The sequence below is a fragment of the Lactuca virosa genome, chromosome 1 (assembly GCF_052849685.1).
Source record: "Lactuca virosa cultivar CGN04683 chromosome 1, Lactuca_virosa_CGN04683_v6, whole genome shotgun sequence".
Lineage (NCBI taxonomy): Eukaryota > Viridiplantae > Streptophyta > Magnoliopsida > Asterales > Asteraceae > Lactuca > Lactuca virosa.
Genome location: NC_136426.1, coordinates 305,186,248 through 305,203,947, shown reverse-complemented (window position 1 = coordinate 305,203,947; position 17,700 = coordinate 305,186,248). Strand labels below are relative to the sequence as shown.

General features: G+C 35.6%; 1 non-coding gene across 1 annotated transcript; it reads left to right on the top strand.

Annotated features, from left to right (window-relative positions):
• Positions 1-14,031: 14,031 nt before the first annotated feature.
• Positions 14,032-14,138, top strand: LOC145151710 (small nucleolar RNA R71). Its single transcript, XR_013732270.1, has one exon. It is a non-coding gene; the product is annotated as a small nucleolar RNA R71 (small nucleolar RNA).
• The last annotated feature ends 3,562 nt before the right edge of the window (positions 14,139-17,700 follow it).

Genomic DNA, 17,700 nt, shown 5'->3' with positions numbered 1-17,700 from the left:
CTTTATAACCACTTCATACAACTTACTAGACATTTCCTAACAGTGTAAGCCATATTCTCGCTAAAAATCTTTTGACAACTTGCTTTAACTTAACACTTTTCTTCAAAACTCAATTTAACCAATATTGGTTTTAACCTTACTATTTCAATTTCATTTCAAATTCATTTCAATGGATTGATGTGCTTTTAAGGGCATATAAACCATTTTAAACAGTGCTTACCATTTTGACACGTCTTCGAAAAACTAGAAACATTTTCTTTTATAATCGTGTTTAAACTCTTTACTATAAAACTTAAACATATGACGTTAAAGTTCATATTATGTGTAAAAGCTTCATCGGATCTTCAAACCACTTTTGTTTTAAGAATTTTGACTACTTCCCCATTTAGGCATCGTACTTTACTTAAATGTGTTTTCTTGAAACCCAACATGGTATTTTTACAACTTTCTAATCCAAATGTGTTTACAAGACATCACTGATGCCTACATTTCAAAACACACCTTATTTGTTTATTTTATTTCAAATTAGTTTTATAATCTGTGTTTATAAAACTTACAACATTGCAAAACTTAGTGTTCACTTTTAAATTTCCAGTGACACCTTCAACAATGTATAATTACTCTTCTAAATCTATTGAGTCTTTACCTTATATGTTTTAACTATTATTGAACTCCATTCTAAAAAGTCAAATTGTCAGATTTTCAACTACCGTTTGTAGTGCTTCTTCTTTTTCACAAATGGAGTTTAACTTGATAAGGTAACTCGTGATTATTAGCAAACATTCTAAGACTCTCACATGTCTATTTAATCATCAATATACATCAAATATTAAAGTTTGAAATATATCTCAACCTGGTTTTAATCTACCTATAGGTATTGTTCTTATAATTTTAACAATAACAATCATTGCCGCCGCTACCTTCCTTTTTCTTTCCCCCGCACTTGATTTCTTGCTCTCCTTATGATTTTAGATCTCGCACACCCATAATAGTAACATAATACATTGTCTAACTTTGTTTCTGTCTATTTTGCTTCTCCTGGTATCATGTTTGTACACATACATACTAGAAGTCTATCCTTTCGTTTTGAGCGATTAATACATGTATAGCCGTGAGGAATAATTTTTATTTAGTCAACTTTGATATATTCAATTACGCCTTTTTATCATATACATCTTGTTTTTATTTTGAAATCTCTATAAACAAGTGATCCTTATTTACATTTGCTCTTTCGTTCTAAATTCAGAAACTTGATATAAAATGCAATTTTCATTGTATTTTTCCTTATAATTAATACACAAGATGAATACTCTTATGCTTATAATTTTTCTATATCCGGAAAATATATGTAATGGATATGTATCCTTATGTTTCTTCTTTTCTTTAAATACATCAAGAATTTTGAATTTTACGATTATCTATTCTCTAAATGATTGTTTTTGTAGAAACACTAAACTATGAATGCCCTATTTTGAAGATTGACATTTTTACACCTTTCTTAAAATAGTAATTTACTTTGCAATTTTCAGTGAGTTCCTAAACTCTCAAGCTTGTTTTCATAAGTATTTTGACTCCTCGTAAACTTAGATTTGTCCTGACTTAGACAATTAGTCAATTTTTCAAATAGCGTAATATCAATAATTTCAATAAAAAAAATTTCCCTTAATGACGACTTAAACCTTTAACTTTAATTAATCTTTATATTATTTTACTACTTTGTTGGATCGCCACACATGTATCTTCATTATCTTGGAATTATTACACATTTTGATAATAGTGAGATTAATTATCATTTCTAAACAGACATTTTGATAACAATGAGATTTTTAATCACTTCTAAACACTTAAAATGCTATATACACAATGTGATTTAATTTATCATAAATTTTCATCGCCTCCATTTGCACCAATGACTCTCTAAATATATTTATTCTTCGAATAAGGTTTTATTATTGTAAGAGTAACCGTACTAGTAATTATAGCCTCGGAGATGCTCAATCACTTGTAATTTATTTTGTCGAGGACACTTAATTAGCCTTTACATTTGAGATGTACCAAAACTTCGTTGCCTACCCTTAGTACGTATTTTTAGGAACTTACCCTCAATCGCTTCTCTTTCATTCGTGCTACCCCTTCTTATTTCAAAGTATATCCTTTCCAGATGTAGTAGCCAACCCGGAAGTGAACAAATTGTTCATAATCTCTTCTTTATTAGGCGGCGAATTTACACTTAGTGCTAATTTAGAACGCGACTTAAGGATCAATGCGGATTTAACGCTCAGTGCAGTTAGTGCTTCAGCAAAACTTATAGCTCTCTTAATTCAGATAATATCTAACTAGATGATCTTTTTCGACTAGGTCGCCATGTTTGGATCATGATTTCCATGATCCTAATTTCTCGCAATCTAAATTGTAGAACTCGAATTAAGGAAACATTAATTTGACTATAGCTAAAGAATTGGGCTTTTCCCTTGAAGAAATAAACCCGAAATAATCAAAGAACATTGCAAGTCACCACCTCTCCAACTATATAATTGTATTCGACTGAGTTCTAACAGAATACGCCACGAATTGAATTTCGAGGCGAAATTCTTTCAACCGGGGGAGAATGTGACAACCGTCAAAATTCGAGTCGGTTCTAGATTTGAATAAACTTAGTTGCACATATACGCACGACACATACTGGACTTAGTGACTAGAAGCTCAGTTATAACCTACTAGAAACTTGGAAGCAACTAGAAGCAATGGATAATGTACTTAGATTTCACATTGATATGTGAATTCTACAACTACTTAACTGTAGAGGCTATCCATATTCGGGTCACTCTTTGACTCGAACACCTTTTCATGAATCATATACACACATCATGCACTTGACCTAGAAGTAGAAATTAGGCCAAAGTCTCATAGAAACTTAAGTCAAAGTTGAAGACTAGGACTAGTATACTTGATTCCTCAATTTCGCTTGAATCTCGGAATCACTACATAGAATGCCAATAAACCGATAAAAATAAATTACAAACATTATTTATAACTATAAAAGAGTTATAATACCATAAGATAATTTAAAGTCTCAAATATTCTATTTATTTTGATATCCAAATTTTTACAAACTCTCAAAAACGCTAAAAACCCTAAAACTTAAATTTTATAAAGTTTAACATCAAGAATTCTATAAAAATAGTTATGAAACTTATAATATTATCTTAAAACAATTAAATTCAGGGAAATATAATCAAGGAAAATAAAAATTGAAGTCATTAACATTCATCCTTAATTTATAAGTCAAAAATCAAGGTTTCATGAATAAAAACTTGATTTTAGTGCACATTTTATATAAAATTTAGATATTTTATAAAATAACTTAAATTTTATAAAACAAAATGAATGAGAAAGGGTTATTATACTCAAAATTTCGGATCCCTCTCTTCCCATATCTCTCTCTCACACTCTCATTCTCCAACACACACACATCTCTCTTCTTTCTCTCTCTAGAAAACTCTCTCTACCTTTTCTCTAATTTTTTTTTCTCCAAACACCACAACCACAGCCTCTTAACCACGAAATTATGGAGATTCATAAGGGTTTTTCAAGCCACAAATAAATTTAAGGTAAAGAACATACATCTCTTGAAGATCCACAACAATGATTTAAGCCATGCATGTGCATTTTACTTCAAAAACCGACTTCTACTTCTTCATCTTCTTCAAACTTGTTTTCTCTTTGTTAAAATGGTTTTTAGAACATCATGGATGTGTTTTAACACCATGCATGTATGATAAACAAGGTTGCATGTTCATGATCTTAGTGCAAAAATCGATTTTAAGGATTAAAACATCAAACTCAAGTTAAGAGTTTTTGAGAAACAAAATTTTGTTCATAAATGAATGTATACATTTTGATAAGTTTTAATCTTTTGATCACTGGAAACATGACTAGAATATAAGTTTATCATGATATTTTTTAAAATATTTCAAAAGATTTACTCAAAGAAATGATGAAAACTCATTTTTCTAACCAATCACCATGCATGCAATCTGCCAGATTTCTTTACCTGACTTTAAACTGTCATATCTCACTCATTTCTTAACCAAAATTCGGGATTCTATTTCGGAAATATAATCTTTTGAGTTAGCTTTCAAACCCATCTGACCTCACTGGAAAATTCAAATATTTCGATTTTTAGCAATTTTTACAAAACTGTTGCTCAATCAGCACCTTTTTGTGAATACTAGTTTTGTATTGCATGTTCAAAGATCTCATTCATCACTAAAAATCAAGGAAAAATTAATTTGAGCACTTAACATCATGTATTAAGAGGTATAAAAATATCTTGATTCAAAAGCCTTTGGAACATGTTGCAAAAATTCTCAAAGTAACATCAATAATTTTTACCAAAATCACAAGAATCAAATTTTCTCTATAATTGTTTGAGCCTTTAGGCATGTTTTTCGATATCAAAAATAAGAAAACAGTTTTTCATTGTTATTAAATTGTTTGAAGTTGCATTCTGGAAATTTTCAGCTCAATATATATTTTCTTTATTTTTACATGAAAATAATAATAGAATAGAGTGTTAAAGCATATAAAATACTTAAACTTGTAAATAAATTCTGGAAATATTTGTGGATGACCCTTTAAGTTAATAATCATCTCTCATGAAGTTTCATTGATTTTTGTTACTTTTTAGTATGGTTTTTAATTTTCTTTTTATTTAGCTCTAATAAATCATAAAACCACTTTAGGGAATGTGAAAATATTATTTCGTATTTTTCGCAGCTTGTACCTTATATTTAAGACTCCGAAAAATATTTTGGGAATTTTTGAAAATGTATATCTATTTTTCTTGAATTTTTGTGTTTATAATGGACTAAAAACAGGAAAAATAGTTTTACTCATCCAAAATTCATGAAAATTTACCAGAAACTCTTATAATATGTTAGGATGATACATAAAAATTTTGATGATTTTTATCTTCTGAATGCTATTTTTCTTCTATTTTCCCAAGATTTAATAAACTTAAATGTACAAAAATCAGAAAAATTATGTTAAACTTTTTGAAAACACATATTAATATTTTTCCAAGATTATGTACACTGTAAAATAGTTACACAAAAATTACAAGAAATTTTCATGATAACTTACTATTTTTCCATGATTTTATGATTATTCATGGAATTAAATGGTGAAAAATAGTTAGACAAATCAAAAATTCAAGAAAATTTATCTTAAGGTCTTTGACTTCAATTAAAAATGAAATACAAAGTTTGGGAAAGTTTAGAACTAAATTGATTTAGTTTTGAATATTTAATCATTGGAACACCTCTAAAATGTTAAATATTAACATTTCAATAATGGAAATTTTCCACTTAAATTGTTATATAACAATTGATTCTTTGAAACTTAATTTCCACAGAAAAATGTTTGTAACTTATCAATATTAAATTTTGACACATTATTGGCATAATTCTATTGTAGTAGTAAGTATACTAGTATTAGATTTCAATTAGAGACTCATTAGTGTGTAACATCGTTGTAGGAAAACGATAGTGGTACGAGTGGAGCGTAGATCAAGGCATCATTTGCATCATCTCAATGCATTGTGAGTATTCACCACTCCCTATTTTCGGTTTTTAAATGTTTTGGGGTGGAAAAGCATGTCCTAAACTATTTATGCTCATTGTATTTATCTGACTCGTATAAACTTGGTTGTTATATTTTGCATATTGTGAGTATTCACGCACTCCCCTATTTTCAGTTTTTATGTTTTGGGGTGGAAAAGCATGTCCCGAAAATTATTATTTGAATGTTGTATTTAAATTGATTTGTATCAAACATGATTGCTATTTTACTGCTATATCTCTCTATGTATGTCTATGCAACACGGAACATGAGAACTTATCGTACTAAGGCCCTTCCCTTATCTCTAACCATTAACTCTTTGAGCCAATGGTCATTATGGATAGCGCTATTAGGAATTCACAACTCCTCACTCGCCCTATTGCTGGAGTGCATGATACCATATTAATCTATGAAACGATAAGCATAGATCTTGATAGGGCTTCAGTCATAGGTTTGGTTGAGAACTCATTGTTTGCTCATACACATACAAACTCGTTACTTATTATAGCAATAAACTTGTTTATTAATTATAGCAATGAACTTTTTTTCTCATTACAACAACGAACTTTTATTACTGAAAACTTATATACATGTTTTAGCAATGAAATTGTTTGCTCCTTGTAGCAACAAAATTGATTGCTCATTTTAGAAATGAAACTTGTTTACTCGTTTGAGTAACGAACTTTATCTTCCATGAGAATATGAATGTTGCATCTTATTCGGGCAAGATACTTTATCTCTCATGATGACAAAGAACTTTGTTTTTACAAACTTATTTACTCCTTTTAAGAATATACTTTTATTATTGGAAACTTTTATCAAAACTTTGATTTCGATTCATGAAACCAATATTATTTTTAAACTTGTGAGTACTCACCAACTATTTTTATAGTTGACGCTCGTTTTACATGCTTTTTCAGGAATCATCGAGTAAGTGGCACTTAAGGACACATCATTGTTAGGAGCATTCGCATGTGTTGTATTTCAATTTACATGGTTATTTCTTTTAAAATTTGTTCAAACCCATTGTAAATTTGTAAAGATTTTTAGTACTATGGTTGGTGTTCTCTTCTAACTTTTGCTATGAAACCCTTTATACTGCCATGCCTCGTGTTTCCGCTTTAGCGGGGTGTGACATTTTGTGTCCCCACAAAATCATCCCAAGCTACCTGCATGTTCCATCCCTGAGCTGCTGCTTGTCCCTGTTGCTGCTGATGATCCCCCTGAAAATCACCAACGAATGGCTCCTCATCCCCCACTCCTAGTGGTGCCGTGTATGTCAGATTTGTGACAGAATCCACTAGAGTATGTCTCCCATTTATAATTTGAAATGAGATGTGTTTGAAAGAAGTAGCAGTAGGACGAAGGATACGCGGGTATGATGTTGCTCGTGGGACCCTGATCCTATTCCCCAGCTCCCTAGTCACATATGTCGATATCAGGGCAACATGGGGGGTGGTGACTCTGTGCTGGATATCAAAACAGGACCATTTGTTGCACATAGCATTATATTCATAAGAAATAAAGATGGATCCTGTCATCAATCCATATAATACATATAAATCCTGTGTCCTCACCGCCCTGGGATCACTATTCATCGGGTTCACATTTTCCGTGATAATGTTATGCAATGCTTTTGCTAAAGGCACCAACTCGCGGAACCTGTCGTATGCCCTCGTCCCCTCACGGAATACTATGCGGTATACTTCTGTCATACTAACCCCAGGGTTACCCCTCCTCGTGTCAATACATCTATACTCAGTCGGCTGATTCTCAAGATCATGCAGATGATATCCAGTATCTACATGAAACATGTCCTGAATACCCTGCACAGTCATCACTATATCATGAGTACGAACCGTATCAATTAGCTGCAACTCCTCCGGCCTACCAGGCACCTTGACACGTCGAAGTGTCCTCATCCATTCCCGCACTATATCAACATAAATCTGTGTGGGATTGAAGTCCAGCGCTCCACCCCATCCATAGCGATCAAACGTCTCCACAATATTGTACCTAGTGAAGCTCGGTCGCTCCACCATGTACTCTACAATAAAACCCGTAATCGAATGAGTCGCCTCATAAACTGCCGGGCGAATGTCATCTGGATGCTCATGCAATGTCTGGTACTGTGGGTCAAAAGCCACAGGTACATTCGGCTCCGGCTGTCTAGCTGGTTGTCTGGCTGCACTGCTTGACGATGCTACCCTTGATCTCTTTGCTGGCATCTGCAAAATCAACCACACACAAAACCATAAAACAAAACTTGCCCTTAAACATATCAAATGTCACAAAAATAAAACAATAATCCAGTTGGCAAGTTGTTCCAAACAAAGTTAAAATAAATTCAGTCTAAATAAATAATTGTTTTAAGTCCTGTTATGTTTTCAGTAACTAAATATTTTTCAAAAATTTATCCAATCAGTAAAACACAGATAAACCCAAGTTTAACTGCAACTGACAAGTTCTAACTGAAACCAAAACAGAACTATAACAAGTAAATATTCAAACTAATAATGCAGTGTCATTCTAAAAATTTCCTAAAAACTTGAATTTTAATCTAAGCACAAATGTAAACATAACAATGATTTTCCAAAATTATATGTGTTTTTTTTTTTTTAAATTAACAAAAAATTTCAATTTCCAGAAAAATTCACAGATGACACATGCAACTTGTTTGGAACATCTATCCAGCAACAACAAACATTTATCCATAAGATTTCACACCATTATATGTCATATTTTCAAGTAAATTTCAAAATTTCTACCATATATGAACATACAAGAGAAATTCGAAATTAGCTTAAAAGATGAAGTTTTGAAGCACATACCTTGTTGAGATGATGTTTCTAGTGAAGAAGAAGCAATTACTTGAAGCAAAAACCCAAAAATAAGTCGAAAATTTAAAGCCCTAGTTTTTGTGGGTTTTGAAATCGGCCCCAAATAAGTGATTAGAGTGTGTAAATCTTGCAATGTGATGTTTCTTACTTGATTTCTTGAAGAATGCAACAAAAATCAAGAGTTTTGGTTGAGATTTGATGAAGAAATCAAGAAAAATTGGTTTTTTAGAAGCTATTCTCGGCCATGGCAGTTTAGAAAAAGAAGTGGGGGAAGAAGGTGCAGGAAACAGCTCTAAAACGCATCAATAATGGCCAAAAACGCGTTGGCGTCTTAGGCGGCGTCTTAGACGCGTCCTAGGACGTCTCTCACAAAACAAGGGTATTTTGGTAATTTCGCTTGGAAGTTCGCTGGAGGTAAAGAAATAGCAGCCCGACGGCGTCTAAGACGTCTCCTAGGACGCCTGAAGCTGCTATTGTTTTATTTCTTTGCTGTTTTTCGCGTTTTTGACTGTTCGGGAACGTTTTTCGGGTATTTTTCAAGAAATTTTTAATTTTAATCAAAAATTAAATACCCCCTCCCCAACTTTAAACCTTGGATCGTCCTCGATACAAAAAATTAAAACACACAAAACGAAAAATAAAAGTAAAAACACACCAAACCGCGGGTTGCCTCCCGAAAAGCGCTAAGTTTTACGTCTTCAGCCGGATGGTTTACCTCGACTAAGTTGCATCTGAATATTGAGGTACCTCGAGCGTTGTTTTCTCAACGAGTGTCGTTTCACCATCTACCATTCGAATGTATGGTTTGAGTCTTTGTCCGTTTACCTTGAATGGTTCACCGCCTTTCGTGTCCTTGATTTCAATGGCACCGTGATCTGCCACATTTGTCACCACAAATGGTCCACTCCATTTACTCCGAAGCTTTCCGGGGAAGAGTTTGAGACAAGAGTTAAATAGCCACACTAATTGTCCTTCAAAGAATTGTTTCCGGACAATGTGTCGATCGTGAAATGCTTTCGTCTTTTCTTTATAGATTTTTGAGCTTTCGTAAGCTTCTTTTCGAATCTCTTCCAATTCAATAAGTTGGAGTTTCCTTTCCGTACCTGCATCACTCAATTCAAAGTTAGCATTTTTTATGGCCCACATGGCACGGTGTTCCAACTGCACCGGGAGATGACACGTCTTTCCATAAACAAGCCGATATGGGGACATGCCAATGGGCGTCTTATAGGCTGTTCGATATGCCCATAATGCATCATCTAATCTTAATGACCAATCTTTTCGGTCCGGACGAACAGTCTTTTCCAAGATTCGTTTTATTTCCCTATTTGACACTTCTACTTGTCCACTTGTTTATGGGTGATATGGAGTAGCTATCCTATGTGTGACACCATAGTGTTTAAGTAACTTTGCAAAATGCAAATTTTTAAAATGGGAGCCCCCGTCACTAATAATAGTTCGAGGGATTCCATGTCTAGAAAAGATGTTCTTTTTGACAAATTTACAAACAACACTATGGTCATTCGTGCGTGTTGCCTCGGCTTCGACCCATTTTGATACATAATCAACGGCTACAAGAATGTATAGATTGCCAAAAGAAACGGAAAACGGGCCCATGAAATCAATGCCCCATACATCAAAAATTTCAACTACTAAAATTGGGGTCATTGGCATCATGTCCCGTCGTGAGATCCCCCCAACTTGTTGGCAACGAATACAAGCTTTAACGAATGTATGTGCATCTTTAAAAATAGAGGGCCAGAAAAAACCGCTTTGTAGAACCCGGTGTCCTGTCTTTTTGGCACTAAAATGCCCTCCACATGCATATGAATGGCAGTGTCGAAAAATGTCTTCTTGCTCCGTAAGTGGTACACATCTCCTAATCACTTGATCCGCTCCAATTTTGAAAAGATCTGGGTCCTCCCATATGTAGTATTTTGTTTGAGAGTGGAAGAACCTCCTTTGTTGAGCCGTCCAATATGATGGAGTTTCCCCTGTCACAAAGTAATTCACTAAATTAGCAAACCATGGTATAGTTTTGACAGCAAGAATATGCTCATCCGGAAAGTTTTCTTGAATAACTTCCGTTGAGTTATCATTATTAATTATTCTAGATAAATGATCCGCCACAACATTTTCGGAACCCTTTTTGTCCCGAATTTCAAGATCAAACTCTTAAAGAAGAAGGATCCATCTTATGAGACGTGGTTTGGCATCCTTCTTTTCCAAGAGGTGGCGAATGGCACTATGGTCGGTAAAAATTACAACTTTAGATCCCCATATGTAAGATCTAAATTTGTCAAGTGCAAACACGACCGCAAGCAACTCTTTTTCGGTAGTAGTGTAATTCAATTGTGCATCCGAAAAAGTTTTTCTCGCATAACAAATTGCAACGGGTTTTTTATTCACCCGTTGTCCCAAAACTGCCCCTACCGCGTAATCACTCGCATCACACATAATTTCGAAAGGTAAAGTCCAATCGGGTGATTGCAAGATAGGGGCTTCAACAAGTTTGTTCTTTAATGTGGTAAAAGATTCGAGGCATGCTTTATCAAAGGAAAATGGTGCGTCTTTTAAAAGTAAATTACAAAGAGGTTTTAAGATTGCACTAAAATCCTTGATAAATCTTTGATAAAAGTCGGCATGCCCAAGAAAAGAACGGACGCCTTTTACCGAAGTGGGTGGGGGAAGAGTAGAAATAATTTGTACTTTGGCCCGGTCGACTTCAAAACCACGCTCGGAGACAACATGACCAAGTACAATTCCCTCCTTTACCATGAAATGACTCTTCTCCCAACTTAAAACCAGATTAGACTCGATACAACGTTTTAAAACTTTTTCTAATTGGTCTAAGCATGTCTCAAAAGATGATCCAAAAATAGAAAAATCATCCATGAAAATTTCTAATGAGTCCCCCACCATGTCTGAAAAAATAGCCATCATACATCTTTGGAATGTGGCGGGGGCATTACACAAGCCAAATGGCATCCTTCGGAAAGCAAAGGTGCCATAGGGACACGTGAATGTGGTTTTGGATTGATCCTCGGGGTGGATGGCAATTTGATTATACCCCGAGTATCCATCCAAAAAGCAATAAAACTTTTTCTCGGACAATTTTTCAAAAATCTGATCAATAAAAGGGAGAGGGAAATGGTCCTTTGATGTTGCAGCATTGAGCTTGCGATAATCGATGCAAACTCTCCATCCGGTGACCGGTCTTGTTGAGATCTTCTCTCCATCTTCTGTATCTACCACTGTAATGCCCGACTTCTTTGGCACTGTCTGTGTCGGGCTCACCCAATCACTATCAGATATTGGGTAGATAATACCTGCATCAAGCCATTTCAGCACCTCCTTTTTAACAACTTCTCGCAGATTTGGGTTGAGCCTTCGTTGTGCATCTCGGGATGGCTTTGCTCCAGCTTCAGTGATGATTCGATGCATACATGTGGCTGGACTAATTCCCTTCAAGTCTGCTATGGTCCATCCAATTGCTCCCTTGTACTTGGAAAGCACCTTCAGTAATGCTTCCTCCTGTGGACCAGTCAAATCAGAAGATATGATAATTGGTAAGTTCTCATTAGATCCTAAAAAATAGTATTTAAGATGTGAAGGAAGAGTTTTAAGTTCAAGAGTGGGTGGCTCCTCCAAAGATGGCTTAAGTGGGTCCGAAAAACTTGTTGGCAATTTTTCAACTTGATAACTCCATGGTGGCCTCTCTTGCTCAATAGCATTTTCAAATGCCTCCTCAACCATCTTGATGTCATCCAACTCTAAAACATCGTCCCTGTCATTAGAAAGAAAAAACTCCAACGGATCGGGGTGTAAGATTTTAGGAGTGAATTGATGCACTAAGTCATCAACCACATCCACACGATAACATTCATAATCTGATGGTGAGTTAGGAAACGTATTAAAAATATTAATTCTAAGTTTTCTATTTCCAAAAGAGATATCCATTGCACCCGTTCTACAATTAATTTGTGCATTTATTGTTGCCAAAAACGGGCGACCCAAAATAATAGAAGGTTGACTTTCTTTATAGGTGCTCTCGGTGTCAAGCACAAGAAAATCAACTGGGTAATAGAAATCTTCCACTTTAATGATGACATCGGATAATATACCCCGGGGAATTTTTGTTGACTTATCGGCCAATCGTAAAATAATATCAGTTTGTTCCAAAGTGCCTAAGTCATGTTGATCAAAAAGATTTCCCGGAATTATATTAACAATAGCTCCAAGATCAAGGAGCGCCTTTTTGATATTAATATTACCTAGGGTAACAGAAATTAAAGGTGCTCCGGGATCCTTAAGCTTGGGTGGAAGTTTATTTGATATTATGGAACTTGCATGCACGGTTAAGTCAATCTTTTTAGGGAGGTGTGCTTGGAGTTTGCGTTTTTGAACACACAAATCCTTCAAAAATTTAGCATAAGAAGGTACCTCCTTAATAAGTTTAACTAACGGGATATTTATTTTAACTTGACTAAATAGATCCCACATGTCTTCCATTTTCGGCCCTCACTTCCCAAAAGGGAAGGATGCCGGTTTCTCTAAAGCCGAAGGGTATGGTGCGGTATTAACCTCCACACCATGCTCCCCAACTTTAGAGTCATCTTTACCCTTAACTACTTTTTGTTTTTCAGATTTGAAACCTTTCTCAAACTCTTCTTTTTCATCAAAAACGACCTCAGTGTCACTGTCATTATCTAAAGTAGGAGGAGCACTTACCTTGTTGTCAACCTTTTTCCCACTACGCAAGGTGATTACCTCATTCACTTGATGCTCTTTTCCGGGTCTTTGGGTATGAGATGGGTTGACTGTTGTGGTGCTTGGAAACTTGCCATCTTCTCTTTTCCCAATTTGCTCTGCCAGTTGAGCAATTTGCTTCTCGATAGCAGCTATGGACTTGGAGTTAGTGTCGGCTTTCTGATATGTTTGGGTTATGAACTCCATGATTTTGTCCAACTTGTTGCCATCCGTTTCCTCCTTCTTTGATGTTCCACCTTGGTTAAAGTTGGACTACTGGAACTGTTTTGGCTGATTTTGGTTTTGGTAATTCCCTTGACGGTTGTTGTTGTTGAAATTCCCATTGTTGTTGTAGTTCCTGCCTTGGTTGTAGTTCCGATTGAATGATCGTGGATTATTTTGGAATTGACAATAGCCGTGCACTTGATTGATTTCCTCTTGACTTCTCATGCACTCATCTGCAATGTGTCCTGAATCTCCACAGCTTACACATATCTTCTGTCCCTGCGAAAAAAACACACCTTTCTCTTTGCCTAGACTAGAGAGTAGTAAGTCAAATTTTTTATTTAAAGAATTAATATCAGATTTGACTTTATTTTTCCAGTTTTTGTCTAGTCCAACTGAAGCAGCAGATGAAACTAGGTTGTCTCGTTTCTTAGCTGAGTAATTGGTTTTTGAACCATGACTCAACTGCTCCAAGAATCGCCAAGCGTCTTCACTATCTTGCATCATGATAGTGCCGCCAGATGAGGCATTAATCATAGTTTGATTGGTAGTGTCAACTCCATCATAAAAGAAACGTACAAGTTGCCAACGGGGAAATTCATGATGTGGACATGAACGCAAAAATTCCTTGAGGCGTTCAAATGCATCATGAAATTCTTCATTGGGTTTTTGTGCAAAATCTTGTATCGCTTTTCTTATTTCCGTTGTTTTACTAGCAGGGTAGAACTCTTGCAAAAATTTAGTTTTTAATTGCTCCCAAGTAGTAATACTATGGGGGGCAAGAGAAGTGAACCAATACTTAGCTTTTTCTTTTAAAGTGAACGGAAATAAGTGAAGTCTAAAGGAGTCTCTATTAGTTCCTCGCGGAGTATTCGCGTTAGCAATTGCAAGGAACTCATAGAGGTGATTGTATGGATCATCAGTTTTATGGCCTCTAAAGACAGGTAAGACACTAATTAGTTGTAGTCTTACTTCCACATGATGCTCATTTCCTTCCGCGAAGAGTATAGGTGAAGCATCATCATACTCTCCCGGCTGAAAATGAGACGCCACAGATTGTCTATTAGGCTGCGGAAAGTAAAGATGAGGAAATTAGTTACCTTCGTTGTAGTATCCTCCATTTGCATTGTTGAATCCACCATTTGGATTCCTTCGATATTGATTCCTAAAGCCTTGATTTCCGAACCCATCGTTGTAGTCATTGTTGCCACCACTGGGAAAATTCTGGTTGTTCCAGTTATTGTTGTAGTTCCCGTTTCCACCCCGATTGCCTTGATTCCGCCTATTACCACCGTTGTGGTTCTAATTCCAACCAAGTCCATTATCACTTCCATCATCAAAGTCCCAATCATCCTCGTTACCACCATTACCGAATTGAGGACCAACATTTCTAGGATTTTGGTTCTGATTTCTGACATTACCACCGTTGTGGTTTCCTACATTGCCTCCTGTATTTTGTGCCCAATTTCCTCCGTTTCCACCATTTTGGCCACGGTTGTTTCTATTCGGTTGTGGCTGTACTGGTTGGATGATTGGTGCACCCACATTGTTGTTATTCCCATGATTCCCATTGTTTCCATTGTTGTTGTTTGGGAATTGAGGAGCTGGTGGTGGAACTACTGGTGGAGGATTGTTGGCTGCATCCTCATGCCCCTCGACCACATCTTCCACGACAATGTTATCTACACTCATAGTGTTGATGTTCCTTCTGGCGACCCGATTTGAGCGAGTTGTTCGTTCGATTTCCGGATCAAATGCAAGCGGTGAAGAGCGTCTGCTATGTCTTGTATGCATGCACTAGTGTGCCTGCACAACACAAATAAAACAAACGTGAACTGCAAACGAGAATTGAAAATGAAAGTAAAAAGAACTATAACTACTTAAACACAATAGCTCAAGCGCACAATCTCCCCGGCAACGGCGCCAAATTTTGATCGAGGTCGTTGTCTCGGTCAATAATAAACCTCACACACACTAGATAGCTAGGGTAAGTAGGGGTCGAATCCACGAGGAGTTCGTGGTTAAACTTTGTGTCAAAGCAATCAATAAAAAGAAAAGTATTACTAGCAATTGTCACGAAAAAGATTAAAACAAAATTCAAACAAAAGCTTGGAAATTTATTAATTAAAAATAAAAATCTCAATGAGAAAACTAGAGTACTCCCGGTTCAGTTATGGACAGTTTAGATTCACACACTTTCTTCCCTAGAATCCTAATTCAATTACATAGATGCAATTGGGGTTGATTAACTTGTAACACATAGTTTTGGGTACACTAGATGTTCATTCAACTAGTTGTCTTACTCATTTATGTCTAAATGGATTAGGGACAATTAGTGAACTAGCAATAAAATGTCTTACAACTACCTATTACCGCATTAACATTCAATATCATAAGTTGGAATAATATATGTTGATTCAATCACTTGTCTTTATTTCTAAACTAATTGAACTTAGAACAAATGATGAATTGACAATAGACTATCTTAATTATGACATCAAACAATTCATACAACCCAATTTCACTAATCATTACCAAAGATCATCATATGAAGCATAAAATAACAATTGAAATTAATTAGAATCAAGTAATAATCAAGTGTGTTCATCCAAAAGTCATAAACATACCCGGAAGTAACCCTAACGGTTTAGCCTTCCATTGAGTTCATAAAACAAATAACTTGATTAAAATGAATAAAATGCATAATAGAATTCATAAACAAACGTAGAATCATCAAACAAATGTAGCCTAATGATTATCAAAGTATAGAACAAATAAACCTTGGGGAAGAAGAAATAATTCTGGAAAATAAAGAATTGATGAAGATTAACCAATGAAACGATCTTCACTCATAGCTTGATGATGAATTGAATCGAATCTTGCCTTGAATCCGGATTGAAATGGAATGGACTTGTGTTTCCAAATGTTTCCAAGGGTTTTAGAAGCCTTAAAAATGCAGGAAAAACTCTGAAAATCGCAGGTGGTAACCCTCAAAACGAATGCACAAGTCCCTATTTATATTATTTGACAGAAAAGAGTGAAATTAGGCGATGTGGGACGTTGGACGTCCTAGGAGACGTCTTAGACGTTGTGTATAACGCCCAAGCGTTCTTTGTACGTCCTAACATGTCTTCTGTCGTCCTTGAAATACACTAAAAAATGGCCAAAAACGTCCGACGTCTTAGGAGACGTCTTAGACGCGTTCTAGGACGCCCTTCCTTGATTTCCAAACTTTCCGAAACACACCGTTCCAACACGGGACGTCCCTAAAACGCCAAAACGTCCTAGGGGACGTATTAGACACCATGTAAGACGTTGACGGGTTTCTTCCTTCTTTTCTGCTATGAAATAACGACGAAATGCTGACCGTTTGACCTGGACGTCCTAGGGGACGTCTTAGACGCGTGGAGGCGTCCTTCATCTTTCATGCAAGTTTTGGTGGTCGAAACGACATAACTAGCAGAAACACAAAACACGAAAGTTGTAGCAAATCTTGTCTAGTTTCTACAAATTCTTTACTCATGTCAATCGGAGCTCCAGAACTTTACATATGACCAAAACATTGAAGCATGGTCAATTTTCCCAGCAACATTTCATCATTCCTTTACCAATCCGTTTTACTTGCTGGTTCCGCCCACTTTTAGTACAATATATTGACCTGCATATGAAGTTCAACAACTCATCAAAGTAGAGCCATTCTTGGACAATTATACATCAATTCAACAGATTTATGACAATTTAGTACATTCATAAAATGGACTTATCAGTTCTTACACTTGGTTTGGTCAGCGGTCTAAAGGATGAAGTAGACTTGTGACCGGTCCGAGGTTGGTAATTTCTGATATTGGTGCTCTTGGATTTTGAAAAAGTTTGTTTCGAAAAAGATTTAGCATGTGTAGAGTCTTTGGACCTTTTTGTTGGATTTGGTAAAATTCCCTTCCACTTGTTAAAATTTTGATGTGATTTTAATAGTGTTGGAGTGGGTAAGATACCCTTCCATTTTGGATCATCTGAGGAATAGATTTGAAAATCATTGCTTCGAAAAGACCTTATACTCTTTTGGGTTGTGTCAGATGAGTTAGGAATGACTGTTGAAACTGTACATTCCTTTTTCCATATTTTCTTGATGGGAGAGTTTTTTGAAAAATAGTGAGAGAAAACAAACTTTTCTGGACTCTTAGATTTTGGGCATCTAATATGTCTTTTGTTTTTAGAAAAGTTTTGTCGATTTGTGCCTCAGGATCGAATTTCCTCTTTGAAAGCC